This window comes from Crocodylus porosus, unplaced genomic scaffold (assembly GCF_001723895.1).
Source record: "Crocodylus porosus isolate Cpor-Errol unplaced genomic scaffold, CroPor_comp1, whole genome shotgun sequence".
NCBI lineage: Eukaryota > Metazoa > Chordata > Crocodylia > Crocodylidae > Crocodylus > Crocodylus porosus.
This window is the reverse complement of record NW_017728949.1, coordinates 19,505,161-19,527,912: the sequence shown is the minus strand read 5'-3', so window position 1 is coordinate 19,527,912 and position 22,752 is coordinate 19,505,161. Positions and strand designations below refer to the sequence as shown.

At 44.0% G+C, this 22,752-nt stretch overlaps 1 protein-coding gene across 1 annotated transcript in view; it reads right to left on the bottom strand.

Moving 5' to 3' along the window:
* Positions 1–22,752, bottom strand: part of ITGB2 (integrin subunit beta 2) — a 68,333-nt gene that overhangs the window by 40,315 nt on the left and 5,266 nt on the right. The window contains exon 2 of the mRNA XM_019554010.1: positions 10,695–10,812. The gene's annotated coding sequence lies outside the window, so the exon portion shown is untranslated. The remainder of the gene's footprint in view (positions 1–10,694; positions 10,813–22,752) is intronic.

The window sequence follows — 22,752 nt, the reverse complement described above, 5'->3', positions numbered from 1 at the left end:
TTAGGGTTAGGGTTAGCAAGCTTCCCCCCACCCTCCATCCCCCCATCATTCTTAATGGGCAAGTCACTAGTTTTTTCAATAATACTTGCCTGAAGGAAAAGAAAAAAGAGGCATTACTTTCTGACTGAGCCTTGTATCTTAAGAGAGTGAGCTAAGATGTTATCCATCAAGCATGTTCAACCACAGTGAAGTAGCTGGAGATGACACTGAGCCTGCATATGGCTGTAGGACTTGTACTTCTACAACAAAAGAGGAGAAATCACAACAAAAGGAAAAAAAATCCTTGTTAAGGAAAAGCTACTGATAGACATGAAGGCTAGAGTCCACTATCTAGTCCCCTATCTCCATTACTGTGTATGATGCTCAGATGGAAGTCCTGGATGCTTTAATGCTCTCAATTAGATCTCAAGTTCTTACAGGCCACTTGCTGTTGGCCTGCCAAGAGCTATCTGCCTACATGGAGCTGATTCTTGTCTTTGTTTCTGGCTGCTAAAAGTGGCATTTCAAAAATGGTATGAAGCAGACTTTACAGGCTCCCTTAATATTTGGTTTTCCAATAAATACAGCTGTTACATGACTGTGTGTGGTTGCAAAAGAGAGGCATGTGACTTCTGACATGAGAGGGAACCTGGTTCAGGGGTACCAGGCTGAACCACACTATTTTTTTGATTAAAACAAAAGGAAGGGAGAGAGAGGAGCATTGAAATTGATGGTGTCCTGAAAAGGTAAGTATATAGTCATGAAGCCAGGATTGCAAAACTGAGGGTTCAGTGATTCTGCAGAAATGCGTAATAGTTGCAAAAAGAAAAAAAATCCAGTATGATTTCACAATGGGTTAAAGACCTCACCTCTTTCTTCCTACTGTGTTCCATGTTGGTGCGTCTCTGGGAAGGAGGGTAAAGTGGTTGTATGCATTAGGAAGACCACTTCAGCCCTTATCTAGATAGAAGTTTGCAGAGGCCATGACCCTTCCATATATAGGCAAAGTTAAACTGCCAAGCCTGTGTGGTTCCAGCCCCTTAACCATGCAACTTGCTTCTTCTTTTTATGAAATTCACCTCTCCTTTTAGGTACTTTGAATTTAAAACCAGCAGACATTGAATAGCATGTCTGTCCGAAAAGAGAAAAGATGTCTTCCATTTTTCAGTGTCTGAGGATCAGCACCTTTGTGAATTTAGGATGGAGCATCACTAACGTGGATATTTTAGAGGAGTCTTCTCCCTTTGGCCTTTGACTTTCACAGAGTGGGAGCTATAAATATGGAAAAGGTAGCTGGTATTTCTAGAACCTCATTCATGTCATTCCCTGAGAGGCAATCCTGCCCATACAGCAAAATGGAAGTGGTTGTCCTGCACTACTCTTTCTGAAATGTACTTTATAGAGTGTGTTATATGCAGGATTTAGAAGCCTGTGAAATCTTAATGGTAATTTACTTTTTTCTCTAAAATGGAAGGAAATTTCTCTTAGTAGTGACCTGGTGCAACCAGAGGGACAGGGAAATGCCTTGTGCTTTTCATTATGAATTCTCACTTCAGCATGATTAACTGCTGTAAGAACAGGGCCCTTAGTTTAGGGTTTTGGAGTGCAGATTATGTAGAGGATGGATTGCTGCTAGTAGGCAATGAGACAGTAGTGACGGAAAGTTTCACTGCTTTGGTGTGAAATACACAACTTTGCATGGTGCCAGAACCACAGAGACACACAAAGGAAACAAAATGGAGCTGGTTTTCTCCTTCAACGCAGAATGGGGCAGAAGGCTGATGGCAGTCTTGTTCTCTCTTCATTCTTTGTGTTGAAGGGTCACGTCCATTCCATGTTCGAGGACCCTAAGGTTTCTTGAGAGAGTGTGCTATGAGAAATTCCTAAATGCCACTTGTGTGCTAGCTCCCCAAGGGTAAAGGGGGAAGGAATTCTAGTGCAAGCTATTTAAAACTCTCTCTCTTTTTTTGTTCTTTCAGCACTTCAGAAAACTTCAATGATTAATCAACAGTTTGGTTAAAGGAAGTCTTTATTAACGATTCAACACCCACACTCCTTCTGCTGAGGTGTTAGCAGCTCACAGTATCTCGGAGGTGTTACAAAAGTCTTTACATTCACATTCCAGGCATCTCCAAGGTTAACTCCCTTCCCCATTTCCCCATACAAAAATACCCCACAAAACATACAAAGGTGGGGTTTGATCTTAGTAGAAAAGAAGGAAAAAAAGGTGCCAAGTCTAATTTATTTAATCTCTTTGATGGCTGCACAGCTCTGAGGGTGCAAGTGGGAGCCAGAGTGAGTATAGGCTAGGTTCCAGGCCCTCAACACACCAGTGTAAACATCTTTTCTTTAATCTTCTTGAAGTTTCTCTGAATTCCTCCCTCCACTTTTCTGGAAGATTAGCTGTTCTTCTGGCAGCCATTTCTAATAAAAAACAAAATCTTCATTTTACTTACTTTAACAACTAGGCCTGGCATAACGAACAGCCGTCTGCTGAGTGTTCCCTATGTAGAGGGTGTTGGCATCCACCCACTGCCATGAAGGAAGGGGCAATTTAGGATAGCCACTCTTCTCCAGATTCTTCTCTCCTCCTCTTCCACCACTATCTCTGCTTCCCTTTTTCTACCCCTAGGACATCTTTACTAATGTTCTCTTGCCTGCTCCTTGCTTTAGGAGAGGCAATTATTTTCCCCACTGTGTTCTGTCAGGAATTGGTGCAGTAGTGATGACTTTGGCATTATCCTTTCTAAAGTGGCATTGGTGTAGGACCTCATGGTCTTTGCAACTACCTTACCTAATCCCAAGGAAGTGCCCCCAGCAGCAGCAGAGCTCTCATAAAGGCCATAGTGCTAGTGGCATGAGGACCCCGCCTATATGGTAGTTCATATCTGTGTGAAGAGATCCATCCCACTGTCTACTCAGCAGACAGCAAGTCTTTAGTTTAGGCTCAGTCTGTTCTTGGGCCAGCTCCATTTCACAGCCACAGACCTTGCACTAAAAATGTTCTGCTGCCTGGGCTTGCAAGGTATACCTTGGGGTCCAGCAGCAGAATTTAGCTGTTGCCCCAGTGTCACCAAACGAGCAAGAGCCTACTTCAGAGGGCTGCATAAATGAGGAACAGGGCACAGGATTTATTGTTAATATGACTGTCATTGCAGAATCTCCAGCATGCTTGACTGCACATGACCCACAGCAACTCCTACCCTGTAAGGCTCTGCAGTATCTGGGTACCAGCACATGGAAGGCATGGTGTGAAGCATTCCCTGTGGTGTTGCCCTGCTTGAGAGACAGACCTGATGCAAGCTAGGCCAACTCTACCCTGACCTTTGTGGTTAGCCAGAGGGTATTGAGGTTAGCCAGCTTATTATATGCATCAGCCAGGGCTGGGCACTCCCTCAAAAGAACAGGATGTAGTCCAGGAAAAATAACCAGGGAAGGTGTTGACAGCTGCTGCTGCTGTTTGCAAATGCAGGAGACGAGCTAGGCCCAGTAAGGCCCCAGTGATGCACCATTTTACCATGACACATATTCCTGACCACTGAATGGAGCCAGTTCCTTGAAATGTTTCACCCAACCAACAATCTCCAGCCCTGTTTTGCTCAGATGGAAGCAGAACCAGCTCCACTCCATCCATGTACACCATAAGCACACTGGAACATCTGGGGACTATTGTCCACTCTTAATGCAAAGGAGATGGGGATTGGAATGTCACCATTCAATTGGTGATATCATAACCCGCAGCTTCCTAGGATCACAGAAATATTGAATAAAAGAAGTGACAGCAATGGCCACTCCAGACAGGGCAGGTGACAGTCTTTAGGGAGGCTAGCAGCTGCCCATCACCTTAACTTGGCTTCTCTCAGAGGTGAGAGGGGTGGTTCCCTCTACTCCATGCTGATAGGTAGCAGAACATCCTTACCTACTGTGGAAGGAGGTCAGCTGATGTACCCCACTAAGTTAACAAAGATGTGGCCCCTGCCCACAAGCAAGAAGAGACCAACCACCAGTGCTATCTTTGTCCCAGAGCATGGATCCTAGTTGGTAGGGACATAGAATGGTGGAGAAAGCTAGCCCCTGATGGCGGCTTGTCCCCACCTTCTCAATCCCTTTCCCAGGATAAGGCGGTTGGAGGCAGGGGGGCAACACAAAGCCATGTTTCTTGAGCAAAGGTTGGCAATAGCTTGGCCACTTTTAAGGAGGCACTTGCCTTATCTGTTGGCAGTAAATCAAGGCACCCACTTCCCTTTCACCAAGCTGTTCTCTTGTCTTCATGGGGGCTTTCCTATGAACCATTAATGTTCCTGTATAAGAGTGGCCTGGACTTTGTCAGAGGAATGATGATATGTGATTCTGATTTCAGTGGTCCAGATGAGGGCCATTCTTTTTGCAAAGTAAGACATAAGCTCCTCATAACTGGAATTAAGCTCTGGGAGCAGGTGAATTCTTTACAACTTGGGAAAAAATAGAATAGATCCACTGCCTGTGCTTTTGTATTGGACCATGGCAAGGAATCCATCTTGAAGCACTTGGAGGAGAAGAGGGTGATCAGGAACAGTCAGCATGGATTCACCAAGGGCAAGTCATATATGACCAACCTGATTGCCTTCTGTGATGAGGTGATTGGCTCTGTGGATGTGGAGAGACCAGTGGATGTGATATACCTTGATTTTAGCAAACTTTTGATACAGTTTCCCACAACATTCTGACAGGCAAGCTAAGAAAGTATGCTCTGGACGAATGGACTGTAAGATGGATAGAAAATGGGCTGGAGCACTGGACTCAGACGGTAATAATCAATAGCTCGATGTCTAGTTGGCAGCTGGTATCAAGTGGAGTGCCCCAAGGGTCACTCCTGGGGCTGGTTTTGTCTTCATCAACCGCCTGGAAGATGGCATAGACTGCACCCTCAGCAAGTTTGCAGATGACGCCAAGCTGATGGGAGTAGTAGATACACTGGAGGGTAGGGATAGGATTCACAGTGACCTAGACAAATTGGAGGATTAGACCAAAATAAATCTCATGAGGTTCAACAAGGACAAATGCAAAGACCTGTACTTAAGACGAGACAATCCCAGGCACCAGTACAGGCTGGGGGCTGACTGGCTAGGCAGCAGCTCTGCAGAAAAGGACCTGAGGGTTACAATGGACAACAAGTTGAAGATGAGTCAACAGTGTGCCCTTGTTACCAAGAAGGCTAATGTCATACTGGGCTGCATTGGTAGCTGTGTTGTCAGGAGATCCAGGGAAGTGATTATTTCCCTCTATTCAGCACTGGTGAGGCCACATCTAGAGTACTTATGTTCCGTTTTGGGCCTCCTGCCACAGAAAGGATGTGGACAAATTGGATAGAGTCAAGCGGAGGACAACAAAAATGGTGAGGAAAGACTGAAGGATCTGAGCTTATTGAGTCTAGAGAAGAGGAGACTGGCAGGAGATTTGATAGCAGCTTTCAGCTATTTGAAAGGGGGTTTGAAAGAGGATGGAGCTAGACTGCTGTCAGTGGTGGGAGATGACAGAACAAGGAGCAATGGTCTCAAGTTGCACCAAGGGAAGTTTAGGTTAGATTTTAGTAAGAATTTTCTTTCTGAGAGAGTAGTAAAACACTGGAACAGATTACCCAGAGAGGAGGTGAAAGCTCCATCTTTGGAGGTTTTTAAACCCGGGTAGACAAAACTTTGGCTGGGATGACCTAGTTGGGGATGGTCCTTCCTTGAGCAGGGGGTTGGACTAGATGACCTCCTGAGGTCATTTCCAACCCTAATTTTCTATGATTCTATAAAGGGAGGGAGAGTTCTTGATCTCCTACTAAGAAGTAAAACAGAGTACAGCCAAAGGAGCCTCTGCCTCATGACTCACAATGCTGTTGAAAATAGCTTTGTGGTTAATAACTTTCCAAAGAGCAGCAGTTTCCTTCTCTCTCAGCCAAGCTCCTATATCTCTTCTTCACAGCAGAGTTCTCTCAGTCTGGGCTCCTCAGTCACAGATCCTTAAAGCTGCTCATAACGTATACATCTGTGCTGCCTCCATCAGTCAGCAGAGTTAGTAACCTCTGAGCTGCCCATCAGGAGAGCTCTGAGTTCGCAAGCTAACACAAAGAAATGAGCAGCACCAAAGAACTGCCCTTCTTGCAGGGGGGATTTGTCAGTGTAGGCACATTTTTAGCTCCCCCATGAAAAATCTAGAGGATGTGTAATGCATAACTAGGCCTGGGAACTTGCAAAAGCATCCACCACCTGTTACAAACACCTTCATACCACAGAGTATCTGAGCTCCAGAACGAACAGGAAGGGTTCAGCTCTTAGGTATTGAGAGCTATGTGCAAAGTGAGCTGCATCCACAACCACTGCTGCACCTATGTGGGAATTCCCAACCAGGGGCAAGCAGGCTGGGTTTTCACATTGCACTTCTTTAGGGGATTCTGTCGAACAAAGGCAGGTTTGCTCTTCTATGGGAGATAGTGAAGCTGCATTGGGAATGCATTGAATCAGTGCACCACTAGACTCCAGCCATTAACTCTCCAGAGGTGGGTTAAAGGCCCTTGACACCTGTGGTAGTTTGGGGGAATTGTGTCTGTCATATGGATCGTGAGTAATAATGGGAACTCTGTGACAGACTACGCACTTCATTTTAGATAGGGCCTTATCTGCCTTCTCTGACATCCTTTTACCTCTATGTTGGACTGAAATTCTGAGGGCCTAGTAATGGAGAATCATTAAGCCTTGAAGATCCTATAATAACATGGAAGCCCTCTTTCACGTGGAGATAGCTGCTGCCAAGGGCTAAGTAGATTTTGAAGTTTGAACTTCAGGGAGGAGGAAACAAAGCAAAAGATCATTTGGTAGGAAATCATGATCACTTAACAAAGCTAATAATTGGACCACCTGACAAAAAGGACTAGCTATTTTTTTTAAGTGAAAGGGTGTTTCACTAACTTAGGGGGAGGAGAATAGCATAGACTTGACCAGGGAGCAGAAAGAAAGAAACTGGCTGCATAGGACAGAGGCTTGGATTTGGAGTCAGACTATATTCCAGATGAGAAGCAATATGTAGAAGGGCAAGGACTGAGGAAAGATCCAGGACTTCTTAGTGGAATCCTACCTGAACCAACAGGGTGTTCAAGAATGGCATGTGTGTAGACATTTGTTGTGTGGGTGTTTACGCTAACTAAAGTAAAATTGTGAATATTTTTTCAAACACTTACAAAATGTGTGCGCCTGTTTTTTGCTTCCACTATCAGGTGTCACTGAAGAGGTAAATTGTAACATGCAGCGTTCACAAGACTGGACCTCTGGGATAAAGTGGGCTAAACTATTGTGAGTTTGGGTTTACCACTGTCCTAGATAAGTGAGCTGCAAAGTCCCACTTCTGGAAAGATGTAGCAAACAAACTCTGTACCCAGAAAAGACACTGTGGTGGCCAAGAAAAGAAGTCAATGCTACAGCCTTCTTAAGCCAAAAGAGACTTAAGAGCACAGAGATTTGATGTTTTGGGACCCAAACTCAGTAGCCTGTTAAGTAGGCCAGAAAGGGCGCTTTTCCAGGGCTGTGACAACACCACTGTGCACATTCTCAGAGCCTGTTTCATCACCATAGGCCAGCCGGAAATTTAATTTCTGTATATAAACTTGCAAAACCACGAGTATTTGAAGCTTCAAATGCACTAAATCCTAAAAAACTTTGTTCCAGAATACATTCACCACAACCACAAAAATCCATTTTCTATACTTGAATGTAAGTACACTCACTGAGCAAAATGTGAGTGCATCTGAGCTATTTAACCAGTGGAGCAAGCAGAGGGGGGCCTTTGTCATACATGCAGTTCTGATGGGCACAAGAAGGGCAGGAGGGAGGACCCAGGTAACTATAGGCCAATCAGCCTAACTTCCATCCTAGGGAAAATCCTAGAAAAGTTCATCAAGGAGTCTATCTGCGATAAGCTTGCAAAAGGTTCTGAATGACAGCCAGCATGGCTTCATCACAGGCAGGTCTTTCCTTACCAACCTCATCTCTTTCTATGACCAGGTAACTTGCAACCTGGATATGAAAGCAGGCTGACAGCGAGTCCAAAGAGGAGCCACCCAATTGATCACAGTCTTAAAAGGCAAGCCATACGCAGAAAGGCTGAGGGATCTGAGACTCTTTAGTCTGAGGAAAAGAAGGCTGAGAGGAGACCTGGTAACAACTTACACTTCACTAGAGAAGTACATCAAGGGCTCGGTGAGCAACTGTTCAACAGAGCACCAGAGGGGAAAACCAGGAGTAATGGCCGCAAACTCCTGGAAGATCAATTCGGACTCAACATTAGGAAAAACTTCTTCACAGTCAGGGTATCCAGACTGGAATAAGCTCCCTCCAGAGGGGGTGCAATCACCTACCCTGGAAATCTTTAAGAGGAGACTAGACAGTAACCTTGCTGGGGCCACCTGATCATAGCAGCACACCGCCTATGATGAAGACCATTTTTTGTCCATTTTTTCAAAACTCAGATCTCATCTTTAGCTGCATGACTAAATATGTTTCTTCTTCTGTAAAAAGACAAGATATAATCTTTCTCCCCATATTCCGGAAGATTTCCTTTACAGCTTTCCTTTCACTTGCATATAATATATAGATTTCCTGTATTACAATGTCTCTTAACCTTTTTAAACTCCAGGTACCCCTCACTAAATGCCAGCTTGGTTTTAACTTTTTGACTACCGAAAAATAATAGAGCAATTCTTCTGCTGCAGAGAACTCAGGAAGAGCAATGGGTCAGAATGCTTTTAACACTAAAAAATCCTATTTTAAAAACTCTGGATTTATCTTGTGGATCATGTTTTTGCACACCTAACAGTGCTAACACTGTGTGGGACCTCATGGCATCTGTAAAAGAACTCAAGGTACCCCAGGATGCCACACCACCTAGGTTGAATAACACTTCTCTGTTACAGCTCTAGCACATCAGGTATTCAAAGGACAAATCCTTGGTCATTGCTGAGGTTCCATATATCACCAAGTAGGTTATTGCTGTGTATTATTTCTCTTTCCTGAGTGGGACTTACAAAGCGCAAGCAATACGTGCTCTTGTTTTCTTATTCATGGAGGGATTACAGATTCAATTTCTGGTAGGAATATAAAAATAAAAGTTGTCTGATGTGTAACATAGCAAGGAAAACTGGTGTCATTTCTCCTTCTGCATAATTGTGCAATACTGAAAATTCATATTAATCCTTTAACGAAAGAGCACAGTGGCTTTGTCTGTTAGGTACATATACGGTCTCCTAAATTCGGTTTCAGATCTCAGGCTGCTTTACAGACAGATTAAACCTCATTGCTCCTCCCCCAGAATGCATCATACAGAAAGAAAAAAAAACCAAAACACAACAACAGAGGGCTCCTCCTGGGTCTGAGGTCAGTCCTGGGCCACTGAAGACAACAGTCACAGAATCCCTTTTACAAAAATGCATTATATATAATGATAGTAAATCATATGTAAAAATGGAGCTGGAACAAATGTGACATACAAAGAGCAAAAACAAGTGATTTTATGACTAAGGCAGGATGTGACATCCATGGCAAAACCCATAACCTTCAGGCTTTTTTCAATCTTATGTTTCTGCCTTCTGACTTGTGAATGAATGCATTTCTGCATGAATGTTCACACATTTTGCTCTGTATCTGCCTCAAAAGGTCTGAGGGTTTGTTTGTTTTTTTAATTGGATTCAACTATTAATTTAATATTATTCATATGATCAAACCATTCTGACTGCAAAATAAAGCAAATCCTACTTTAATGCTAAGCCCTGTATAGCTTTCTGACAACTTAAATGTTAATCCTCAGCTGCACTGTGGTTCATTATTGGCCGTGTTGGCTATTAATATCAGCATTATGTGTTTCTAAGCAATGTGAGGGCAAGTACGGGGGGAAGATGCTCAGTTATTATTCCTGGAAACATTAGACAATATTAAGCCAGATTACCCTGTACCAAGAAAAAAAAAAACAATTTAGAAGTGTGCTCATGGAAACTAAAAGCGTATAGTCCAGGCAGGAAGCTGATTTCATTGTTTAGCTTCTAGGTATAGCCATAGTAATGTCTGTACTGAAATAAGATCAGACCCTCAACTATTACAGATCGGTCCTACACAGCAAGGAACACAGAGCACTGCAAATTATCTTCTTCTGCATCTGGTCCACCTTCTCATAAAATCCAACCCAGTCTTTTGATATGGTCAATAGCAGCTGAATTTCCCCATCCTTACATATATTAGATGAAACAGAATACATGTGGAAGGGTAAAATTTTCCACTGCCATGTTCCTTGTGCATCCATTTAAACTGCTGCAGAAAGTGCAAAGAGATCAGATCAATGTGGTAGTATTTAAAATGCATGTTATACTCATTTGTCTTACAGCAGTGCAATGACGTGCTGGGTCCTAAGTTTCTGTACATTACACATCAGCGGTCCCATGCTTGTTTCCACCTTCAGAAGCAACTCAATTAAAAAAAATTGAGTGCCCATCTTCTATAAAAGGCTACTCTAACCCACTAGGCAATTAAAGATAGAATGGAAGAGGAACTTGCTGACCGAATGTTCTCAAGTTCCTGGACCACAATTCAGGCCACAGCTGGTCATTTCTGAAAGGAGCAGAGCAAAACTCAAGTAATACAATAATAGGCACCTATGAGGACATTAAGTTAATAAGCAGCAAATCCACAGATAGAGCAGATGTTGCTCACCCCTCCAAAGGAACAGGATCACCATGCATCTACTCCTCTGGCTGGCTTTCCCACAGCTGTTTTCAGGCAGTGGTGAAGCTGTGCCTCAGCTGGCTATGAAGTTCCTCCAGTGTAGGATCTTTGCAGCATACTACTGCTTTCTTCTTCCTATTTCTGTTATATAGTCACCCTGTGTGAGACAAGGAGGAAGTCAAGAGAATGAGGTGCGAGTGTGTACGTTTCCTTAAAAAGGAAGAACCCCCCCCCCCCCAAATCAATACAAACAGATCTCTGATAGCAAAGACTACACTCTTACCATACGGTAGCCCCCCTGGTAGCCTCAGTGGAGAGAACAATGGAGCCTCGGTCTCTTGAAGAGTTTGGGACATATTTTTATTCTTTGGGATTTTTTTACCAGGGTATCTGCAGGGCTGGCATGGAAGGGCAGAGCCTCTTGTGCCTATTTGAGCTGTCACATCTTCATGGAAGAACTCATTCCCCTTGGCTCATAAAGAATATGTAGTCCCTTTCAGAAGGCAAAATTGTAGGGAAGTGCTCTTTCTTCAGTGTCTCTTGTTACAGACATATGTCAAATGAAGCAATAAAGGGGGTGGTAGATCTGTCACTGGCTCCATAATCAAGGTGAGCTCCAGTCAAGTGTGATAATTAATATTGCATATCTACTCTTGACTCTGTACTGGCTCTTGATGACTTCCAGGGGATGGTGCAAGCATTGGGATTCACATCTGTAGCCCTGATTAATTTAGGTCCTGGGCTTTGAAAAGCCTCCTGTTGTGAAAGCTAAAGATACACAAGGCACTTGAGTTACCATTCCCATCCTGCTAGCATAAGAGAAAGCTGGGAATAGGAACTTCTCAGGACAAATTTGAATATACTGCAGCACCCATGCAGAGATAGCTCACAGCTTCGCAGTCCTGGGGCAACCAGGACCTCCAGGACCTGGAGTAGGTTGGAGCAGTTTGGGAGCTTCCTGAACTTGTATTACAGCTCCACAGGTTTCTAAGACCTTGAATCATACAGAACAGCCTGGACCACACCTCACTTCCTGGCTAGGATGTCCCTGAAATGTACCTACTATAACTGCTGCTCTGCAGCTCCAGCTTAAATGTTTGCAGTAAGGCCCTTGTGTTGAGTGTATTGCCAGGAGGCCTCAGCAGCTTAGCTAGTGCTACAGATCATGCTAGCCATCACACTTGGTGAAGGATCCTTGGTTACATTCCCCCTCCCTGATAAACAATGCTCAGATGTGGTAACCTGCAGGCCATGCTGCAAAGTGGATGTTTCTGCTGGCTTTCCTTATGGAGGGTGCAGTATGCATGAGGTAGGAAACAGCACTGGGTGCTCAAGGGAGGGGCAGAGAGCTGTATTGGGAAGGTGGGGGGACCAGGCCTGGGTGCTCTGAGCTCTATTTAAATACTTCTGTTTTAAAGGCATTTAAAGGGCTGGCCTAACACTGCAAAAGGGGTGGAGTTCTCAGTTCAAATTCACTAGAGCCCCTCCCTTCCCAGAACAGGGAGTGGTAAAGCTAGTTGTGTAAACAGGGACAGAAAGGAGGTTGTGGTGGGGCAGGAAGGAAGGAACTGTCCACGGATTGGGCTGAGATATGAAAGAATCTTCTTGGGATTCTGCCAGGTGAAGAACCAGGAGACAAGCCTGGATCCCTCTTCCCCCCAAAAAAGTGGAGCAAGAATGGCCTGAGAGGCCTGCGTGAAAGAGAGAAGGCTTCTGTGCTTTCCGGAAGAAGATTACCACAAGCACTAGCTTGCAGTAAAATATCGCTAAGTCACCGTGAGATCACACCCTAACCCTCCACTGCAGCCTGCCTGCAATCATCTTGAAACCGAAGAACACTCTTCAGAAGAGAAAGCAATAATTCTCTGAATCAAGAGATAAACGTGGAAAATGGCACTTTGATGTGGGTGCATTGAAACATCAGCCACTGTTTGACCGATGGGGGAATCTCAAAGGCAGGTAGTGATACTCCTCGTCTTCCATTTCCCTGCAGCCAAATCATCCTTGATTACTTAATATCATACATCATTTCTGGTATAGACAAAGTCCTTCTGCTGCTCATTGTCTTAGGAATTTGTAAGTTTGGTATCAGATTGCCAAGACAATCAATTACAGGCCTTTAATTTCCCCAGAACCATGTCAGCCAGCACACATACAATCTGCTTTAGCATGCTAGTGCTGAAAATTTGCCAGTTTTACTGGGTCATTATCTTTTATTTCCAGTACACACACACACACACACAAAAATACACACATGTGCTCACATGTGTGTATATGTATGTATATATAAACATGTCTACATGTCACCCTATGGTGATGTAGTGACACACTGCACAGAGAGAAGCACCAGCCCCACCCCACTGCTGGAGAGGCAGAGACTGCTCCACCCACTGGCAGCTCACCCTCCCCTTCCCACTGCAAGAGAGGCAGGTAAGTTCAGGTGTGTGCATGACACAGGGGCTTAAAGGGCCCTAAATTGAAGCAGTGTTTTTAAAAACCCACTGCTTCAATTCAGGGTCCCTATTTTGTTTACACACGCCCTTAGTGCTTAAATACTATAGCGATAAGGGGGATACAAGAATCAACATAGACCAAAACATACCATAGTCCCCCTACAAAAACCCAACCCCTCTAACAGATTTAACCCTAAGAGACTCCTCCTTCTAGCAACTTATGCTAATAATAGCTACATCTTGCAATGTCCCATAACAAACATAACTATTCTGAACTGAGAACGCTATTTCATAGTTTCATAGTTTCTAGGGTCGGAAGGGACCTGAGTAGATCATCTAGTCCGACCCCCTGCCATGACAGGACATAACACTGGGGTCAGAGCCGGGGCAGAGTTGCGATCCGCTATCTACATGCCCCCAGCCCTTCTCTACGGAAACCAGCCACAGCAACGCAGGCAGGAGCTGCTGGGAAATGGAGTTTACCATGAGCTGGATGGGTTCACAGGGTGGATTTTGCCTGTCTAGACTGCATTTTCTTAGCTTACAAATGAGTACATCACAGGAAACAATGCTGAAAGTCTTGCTGAAGTCAAGAAATACCATATCCACTGCTCTCCCCTATGGAGTCTATCACCATCTTATGGAAGGAAATCAGTTTAATCAAGCATGACTTTTAACAAATCTATGTTGACTGTTCCTGATTACTTTGTTATATCTGAAATGCTAAGAAATGGATTCCTTGATTTATATGATCCGTGATATTTATAGGTGTCCAGGACAAACTGACCATTTGTCATTCCCAGATCCTCTTTTTCCTATTTTTTAAAGATAGGCACTTTTTTTTTGCGCTTTTTAAAAAATCCATGATCTTATTTGACTGCCACAAATTCTTAAATGTGATGGACAATGGCTCTGTTGGTCAGTGGGGCTGAGAGGAGCCAAGAATGAAAGAAAAAATTCTTGTCTTAAGATGTCTTGTAATGACAAGATTTGATTCCATCCATCCTGACCCTGTGCCCAGTGCAGATTTGCTCCAGCTATATAGCTTTGCTGGTGCAGTCTCCTACCTGCTTAAGGCTTTGTTATCTGTTACACTGCAAGCTGCACAAATGTTGATCAGCTTAGTGCTAGCTTGCAGTCACACCTTCAACTTGAGTGGCATATCTGTGGGGAGTGGCCAGACCTTAATGGAACAGGAGCTGGTGGTAGTGTGGATCAAGAGATAATCCTGCCCTGGAGTGGCATAACTTTGAGCCACATAATGAGTGTTTAACAGCAGGGTTTCTCAACCCATGGGTTGCAACCCAAAAGGGGGATGCAAGAATATATGAAAGGGTTGCAAACAAACTTGAAAATGGATTCTCCTTTACAGCAGAAGAGCATGGGAAACTGTGGCTTTTCCCTCGCAGGCTGGTAGAGTTCCAGCCTGCAAGGGGCTGCTTGGGACCCATCTTGCCCCACATACTCACTCCCTACCCCACAAACTGGGGGGGCTGGGGCCTGGGGAAGGGGGACAGTGGTCGGGAGTGAAGGCCACTGACTTGAGACTGGCCATTGATGTTTACAAATGGGTCCTGGTACAAAAAAGGTTGAGAACCACTGCTTTAAGCTACTTAAAGGTTTTAATATGTGGCAAATCCAGGGGTTAAGACTAGAGTTCCAGGAGCTGCCCAAAATTAACGCCTAACAAGGTAGCTTTAGGTTTTTCTGGAATGAGTTTGAACCAAAGCTGTTTCTCCACTGACTTGCTTAAGTGGTTCCCTATGCAGCCACAGCCTCACATGAGGTAACATTTTGCACTGCTTGTCTGGGATTCACTTTCATTCTTTTTGTTTCAGTAAACACTGCTTTTAAAGGACTCTTGCTGCTGCTATTGGGAAAACCATGCTGGGTCATTCTTTGCCTTCATGTCAGCAGAGCACTTAAGCATAGGCTTAAAATCCATCACTGAATGGCAGCCAGCGAAAAGGAAGAGAAACTTCTGATTTATGAGAAGTATGCGAGTACACATCTCCTTGAGTAAGAAACTTGTTACAAAGAAACAAGGAATTACTCAGTTATGAGCTTCAATTTGTAATAGAAGAGTAAAAAAAAGAGTGACTAGGAACAAGACCAGGGGACTCGATGCAGCAGCCGATAAGATCCTTCCCTTCTGCTTTCCTAATAATAGCCATACTTCCTCTTACTGTTTTTGTGACACACTTTTTTTGGGAAGCTGTACAATTATACCAACAAAATAAGAATATGATGAGTCTTTCCCTTATCAACTCCCACATGACCGCCCTGTTGTTCAACTTGATCTTGCATAAATCTTCTTGCTTGGAAGATTTGTTTGGGAGCCAGAGTATCTTTAGGCTGTTTTGTTGCTGAAGGATATTTGTTCCAGTTTAGGAACTGGCACTGGTTTCAAGCAACTTCATGTTACTAAGAAAAGAATTTCAAACCTGCTCAAGATACATATATACAGGCTTCAGAAACAAAGTCTGTAGTCCTTCTTTCAATACATTTCCCCTTAAGAACATTATGTGTTTAGCTCAGGTGGGCTACAATTTCCAAAAGTGCCAAATGTCTTAGGAAAGATCCCCTAGGATGGCAGTGGGATTTATCTTCCTATGTAACTGAGACCCATTGAAAAATACAAGGGATTTGCTTTCTTCCATGAATATAGTTGGCCTGTCCCCAGGCCAGTTTCCCTTCCTATTTAAATTATGTAAAACCTTTTCTGCTATAGAAGGTAAAAAGATCTATTTTTTTAGGCTGTACTATGAAGTTCCCTTTCCCCTTTCCTCCCATTTTTCTTTAAGAGAACGGGGAAAAGAAAACACTTAATAAACTGCTTCTATTAATTCTGCGTTGAAGCATTGTGATCTTCTGACAGAGAAATCACAGCTGACTGTTGGCTGTCCTGCCCGCCCCAGAAAGCCTGTGGTGCCTCAGCTTCCTGTAAGGGAGGCCAAGGATCCAGCTCTGTACTAGCAACGAGACGGCATGCATCTATATTTTGGCCCATTTTGACCCAAGCTGTTAGCCAATATCTGGTGTCTTTTAAATTGCTTCTGTTAGGAAGAGAAATTTCTGATAGAGTCAGGGATTTCTTCATGTGATCCTGTTTCTTTAGAGAGAATTTACAAACTTGTGTTTCATGGAACACCGTAGGAATCAAGCAGCAGGAAGCACTTTCTTTCCTTGTAATTCAAAGTCCTTTACTGGCCAGTTCTTTGCCTAAAATGTTTATTTTTTTTTTTGCCTCCTTTCATGGTCATTTTTCCAATATTTCTCTTACCATCTCCTTGGCTTTGGGGCTGGTTCTCTCTCTCTCTCTCTCTCTCTTTTTTTTTTTGGCTTCTCGTGGGTGTTTCTGTCCCCCTGCTCCCTTCAGTCTCATCAAACAATATCCTGAAAAAACACCATGTCCTCATAGCCCATTTTCTGACCAGCTTGACACATAGCCTCTGTTCTGGATGACAGTTCCTACAAGTTCAACTGTTCAAATGAAGGGCAGTAGTTATGTCCTCCTGTCTTCATGTTGTGTTCAACTTCCCTATTATTTGGCCAACAGAAAGGGGCCTCAAAACCATATATATATATAAACTATGTAAAACCCTTGCTCTGAACTTCCTCCAGAATTGTTTGCATCTCAAATGCTATTCTTCTGTGAAACCTCTATCCCTTCTGCCTCAGAAGGGGACACAAATCCTTGAACAGGAGAACGAGCCCTACCTGGTCTAGCTAGCAGCACAAAATAGCAGAACAGCATTGTAGCTCTATGCAGGGACTTGGAATTTGACCTCTGTACCAAATCCATAATAAATTAGCTTTGTCCTTGCCTTTGCAGTTAAAATGAGAATCTGTGGAGCTGAATTAGTCTCCAGCCAAAGAGTTTCCTGCTTTCATGGATGTTAGTATTGTGAGGTGCTGTGTTGCTCCTGCAAGTGCTTGGAGTCTTGACTAAAGAAGCATGCTGCACTGTTGATGCTGAGGTATTCTGTAATCCCAGCCCAAACAGTAATGGCTGGTCTCCTGGGCTAGGAACAGACATTACACATAAACCGGTTTAAGTGATCAGCAACTGGTTTAAACCTGTAACAGAACAGATGTTCAGTGCACATAAAACAGTTTGAAAATGGCTGAAACTAGTTTGAGATAAGCCTGGATGAATGTAGTATATCAGACTTAACTGATTTGGGTCAAACCCATTTATACAATGTCTGTCCCAGACCCCTTGCTGGTTTAAGATAAACCAGACTCCCGCAGCATCCTAGCATGCTCTCTGGGCTGGGCAAGGCTCTCTGCTCTGCAGCTGGGCTGGCCCCTCCGCTCTGCTCCCTGGCTGGAGCTCAGCACAGAATGCAGTTATCTGCCTGGCTTCCTCCTGCTCCCCACACTCCCCTCTACCTTACACAGACACGTCTCAGAATTAGATAGAAGATCACATGCTGGCTATGCTGCGGCAGATGGATAAAGGCAGAATCTGTAGGTAGTTGGTGATGTCCTTTTGTTGTTCTTAATGGGGTGAGAAACACTGTGTTAAGGGTGATAAACACTATGCTATCAATTCTCTGCTGATCTGGTCAGAAGGGGGTGCCCTCCATAATCGGTGTGTCCTGCCAGGGCTTGGCCACACTCCCCTCAGCTCAGCACTGTAGAGGGAATGGAGGGCCGTTCTAGCACCCCCTGGCTTCTAGCCTGAGCCACTGCAGGCATGTGCCTGCTTTTCTGGGATGTCTGTGCATTTGCAAATTTTAATAGCCTAGTCAGGTTAAATTAACCTGCAAAGATTGAATTAATTCAGGCTCAGGCTTTTGGAATATCTGTCCCTAACCCCGGAATCAACTGTGCCCCAAAGTTAGGGAGATGAACAATGAAAGCAAACTCTCTTTCTGTTTTTAACAGCCCCCCACAAAGAAAAGGAATCAGCAAGATTTTTTCAAAGAATGTACAGCAGTTTGGAAGAGCACATGTGCTATCTGGTAACTTATGCTACCAGAATAAGAAATAACTTAATGTTGCTCTTCCCTTTCTGTTTCCACACACTCTATTAGCCTGTGGCTTTGGCTGGCCATCTCTAACATCAAATATATGAGTTCTTACTCAAGTAAAAGACTTCACAATCTTTGTATAAAGCAGGTCCCAATGTTTCTGTATTTTGCATGAAAGAGTCATTGGATAAAACCAATAGACAGTACTAGGGGCATGAGCAAGGGCTTGAACCCAAGGCATGTCCTCTTCTGAGGTAGTACACAGATCAGTCAACTAGTTAGATGCCTTCTGGCTGGCTTTTTTTCTCTTTAAGTCTTTTTCCTCTTGGCTGCCCAATGGGATGGCTTCAGCAAGAGGTATAGAGGGTCCTTATGGCTTTGCCTAGCACAAGGTCTGCAAATTAGGGCACTTTGTTGGGAGGTAAGTGGAGTAGGTTCAAATGTATTCAGGATGAAGGGCACCTAGAATACATTCCTTGGGGAAGTGCCTTAGGCACTATGTTATTGGGCTAAAGGGTAGGAAGGACCTATTCCTCAAATACTTCCTCTGCCTGGATTGTCTTCTCCTCATCTTTCAAAGTCTTACCGGGGTTACATGTCTTCCTAGATGGAACAGAAATGTCTTAGAATATAAAGACAAATCAAGTTGTGAAGGGGCCAGTAGGATCTAAAAACTAGCCCTACGTATCACTTACATGTCTCTACTTAGACACATAAGATAACCTAAGCTGCTTATGGGAGAAGTTGGATTTGGGCCTCAGTTTCACTGAACTCCTCTTTGTTGATTTTTCCCCTTATTGTGTACATCTAGTAGTAAAGGACAGGAACTGCCAAACTGGATCATTCCTGAGTCTTGTTTTGTTTTCCAGCTCTGACATTGACCATCACTAGATGCTTCATAATAAAATGCAAAAAAACCTGCTGTGCAGTAGTCTATCCACTGCATGGGTTTCTTCTTGTGTGCTGATAAAGATAGACTTGAAGCAGGAGGCTTAATATCACTTTTAAAGTGGTTGATGGTGTTAATTATAGGTCAGGATATTCTTGTTAAAGACATAAATGTTTGCTTCCCATGTGAAACTTGCTGCATTCAGCTTCAGTGACTTCCTGTGGCACTGAGTAACTTAGCTGATTACACTCTGTGTGAACATATATTTCCTTTTGTTTGTTTTGCATTGGTTACCTTTCATTCCCATTTAAGGTCCTTTTGTTTTTGTGTTTGACACAATGAGACATTCAGCAAGGCATGTAGAGCCATTAGTGCTGCCTCTATTTAAAGTTGCCCGACACACTGTATGTTAAAATTCTACTTGTAGGGTATGACTACACATGCATATTAATGCGAAGCAATAAACTCTGGAACATATTGCACCAGAGTTTATTGCTCCTTGGTGTGCTTTTTGAACATGTGCTTGGGAATGCAGCATGTTGAGCTGGGTTGGAGCAGTGCTGGCTGCAAGATGTCGGGGGCTAGCTGGTGGGCAGCCCATGCACTGAAGCACCCTCATGCCCCAAGCAGCTAGGTCAACAGCTCAGTGAAGGGTTTATTTTAAAAACTCCACAGCAGAATAGTGCTTATATTTAAAAGTACTAACCTGCTGCAGAGTTTGTTTCCTGTGGCCTAATAGGAAGTGTATAGATGTTGTGTGTGGACACTCATTCATTAGTTTAAATGCATCTTATAGACATTTGGTTTGTATGGGTGAATTATGAGCACAAACTAAAGTAATATTACCAGTTTTAAGATGATAAGAAGGTCTACATAGGGATTTGAATTAGTTCTGCATTGTCATTTTTTACAGAATTTTAAGAAGTGCAACATCTCTATATAGGCAAGCTCTAAGGATGACTGCATAGAGGCTGCTGTGACAGACTAGCAAGATTCACATCCCAGGGGCAGGTGTGACAGCCTGTATTGGCCTTATGCCACCTGCCCTGCTCCAGCTCTGGGATCCTTCCCTTTCTTCTTATCTGTCGCACCTTGGAGTGATTGCTTGAAAGGGAGGCTCCCTAATAGGTACTAGAGTGAGCCCCGGTCCTTGTGACAGCAAGCAGGTCCCTCCTGGACCCTGCTACTCAGTTTTGCCCTTGTGCTAAGTGGGTCCTCTCAATCCATCCCCTCAGGGCAACTGTAGCCTTAAGGGCTTAGTCACAGCCTCTGACCTCCCCTAGTCATGTCTATGCCTCCAAAAGCAATACTGTCTAAACCCTCCCCTGTTGGGGTCTTGACCCATTTCCTTTTGCTGGGGTCTCTAGGAACAGTTCACTGTGCCAGACTGAACTTTTGGGTTCCAGCTCCTGTCTCTCCTACTTGGATTATGGGCTCCTTGCCATCAGTCCTTCTCAGACACTGGGTCTTCTGGCCCTGTCCTTGTCCTGCTCTGGGCAGTGACCCTGCTCTGGCCCCATCTGGGATCTTGGGCCTGTTTCCACCCGTTCTAGACACTGAGTCTACTTTGGCTCTGTATGGATTCCCTAGCCCTCCCCCTGCCATCTCTCTCTTTCCTGCTCTGGGTGCTGAGCTTGCTTTGGCTCAGATGCTAGGGCCAGGGGGCCCAGGCATTTAGTCTTTCCTGGACACTGGGCTTTGGCTCTGTCCTTGCCCAGCTCTGGGAAACAAGCCCTGGGCCCCTGGGCCCATCTGTCCTAGGCAATGAGCCTGGTTTTGTGTTCCTGGTGGGCTCAGGATGCCTGTGGGCCCTCATGCACTATTGGGAGTTCCACCAACCCCCAACAGTCCCAGACCACCAGATTAAATTGTAACAAAGGAATAAGCAGAGTAGCTAAAACATAAACTTAACCCACTCTGGATATAAACAGCAACAGTAATCCATTGCCTTGCAACAAATCTTCCCCTTATCTTGAATTGCATTCCTCAGTAAGATATCAGCATCTTACTGGTAGTCCCCATAAGGCAGCTCAGAAGTGAACTTAGTATCCTCCTGCAGCCTTCCAAACCAGGAGCTCCTAACTCTGCAGTTAGCTGGGTCAGACTACCTGAGCTGACCCAGGCTCTAGACTTAAATGCTGCTTAAGCCTTGCCCCTTCCAGTCAAGTGGCACTCATCCCACAGGGATTTCTCAGTGGGGCCTGAAGACTGATTGTGGCAGCTTATGACTGTTGTCCTGGGAGACCTTTGTTGACAACATTAGTCTCTGCCCTATTGCCTCACAGCTAGTTCTGCAATAGACAGTCATAGCCTCTTGCATCAACCTGCTTATTCCCCTGCAAGCTCACCCTAGGCAGAGGTCTCCTGACTGTCTGCAGATGCGCCCTTTTTCTCTCCCTAGGCAGCTCCTTGCCAAAGGAGCAGTGTTTCTTTGTTACCTTCTTCCAGGCAGCTGGTCTGGGGTCACCTGTCTGAGCTCTATCAGCTGCGTTTTCTTTCTTTAAAGTAACAGGGAGTTCTAGGCACTCTGTCACACAGGCACAGAGCTTCTATGCAATACTTGAACATGACTGATCTGAGGAGGCAGACTGCATTAGGTACATGGGGTAGAATAGTTACTATATATGTCTTTTACTTTAATTCAGTAGGAACCAATGGACAGTAATACAATAACTCCCCAGATAAAACTATAGCTCCTGCTACACACTTGAAAGACAAATAAAAATATTGGCTTTTAAGGTTTTGCCTCCTGGCTTCAGCAACATGCAAGTTGTTTTGCTACAATGAGAATCTAGAGATCAAGAGGAAACTTACTGTATCAAATTTCTCCCAGGATCAAAGTGGTCAGCTAGGAGAGAATCAGGTTTTTCCCAGGCAACTAGTATGTCTTAGACATGGGGAGGCATGTTTATGGGCTGATGTATTGTTTTTAGTATGTTTTTCCCAAAAAACCCAACAAAATTAGTTCTACATAAATATTTATTTGCTTTCAGAAGCCTGTAGGGCTATACTGTCACTGCTTTTGGAGGGAATAGAACTGGAGGCACCGGAGAGGTCAAGCCTTTTGAGGTAACCGTCATTGATCACAGGTTGCTGTATTCCCATGCCTGGCCTGCAAACAGGACAACTATGCAGTTTCTTGCCTACAGTGTATACTAACATGAAACATGCGCTCTACTCCTGGCCCTGTCACTGGCCGGCTAGATGATCCTGGCCAAATCCAAGCTCATTTCCATGTCTCAGTTTTTCCACCTGTAAAATGGAGACAGTGACACTGATTCCTTTTATAAAGTGCATTAAGAGCTGATTAAAAAGTCATATAAGGGATGGGCATCTGGTGTTTATCAACAGATATGCAAGTTAGTTACTTTTGGTTCTGAGAGGAGGCATGCCATCTAGTGGTTACTGAGTCTGCCAAATTCCATACAGATTAGCTTAAAGGCTGTCAGTTATCTCTTTGAGCATAGAAAGAACAGGCAGGCTTTTAGCATGCTCCCTAAAAATGTGCTTTGCAATTAATAGAACATATGTGGAAATGTTGGACTAGAGAAAACTGGTCCAAAAAGATGAGATCAGTTGTTTACAAACCTTTTTTCAGCAACATTTTTAATTGAGCCTCACAAAATTTCAACCATCACTGTAAGCTATACAGAAAAAGGAACAATGGCCCAAAATTTCATTGCAAAGATGTACCACTTGCTGTTGAAATACCAAATAATATCAAA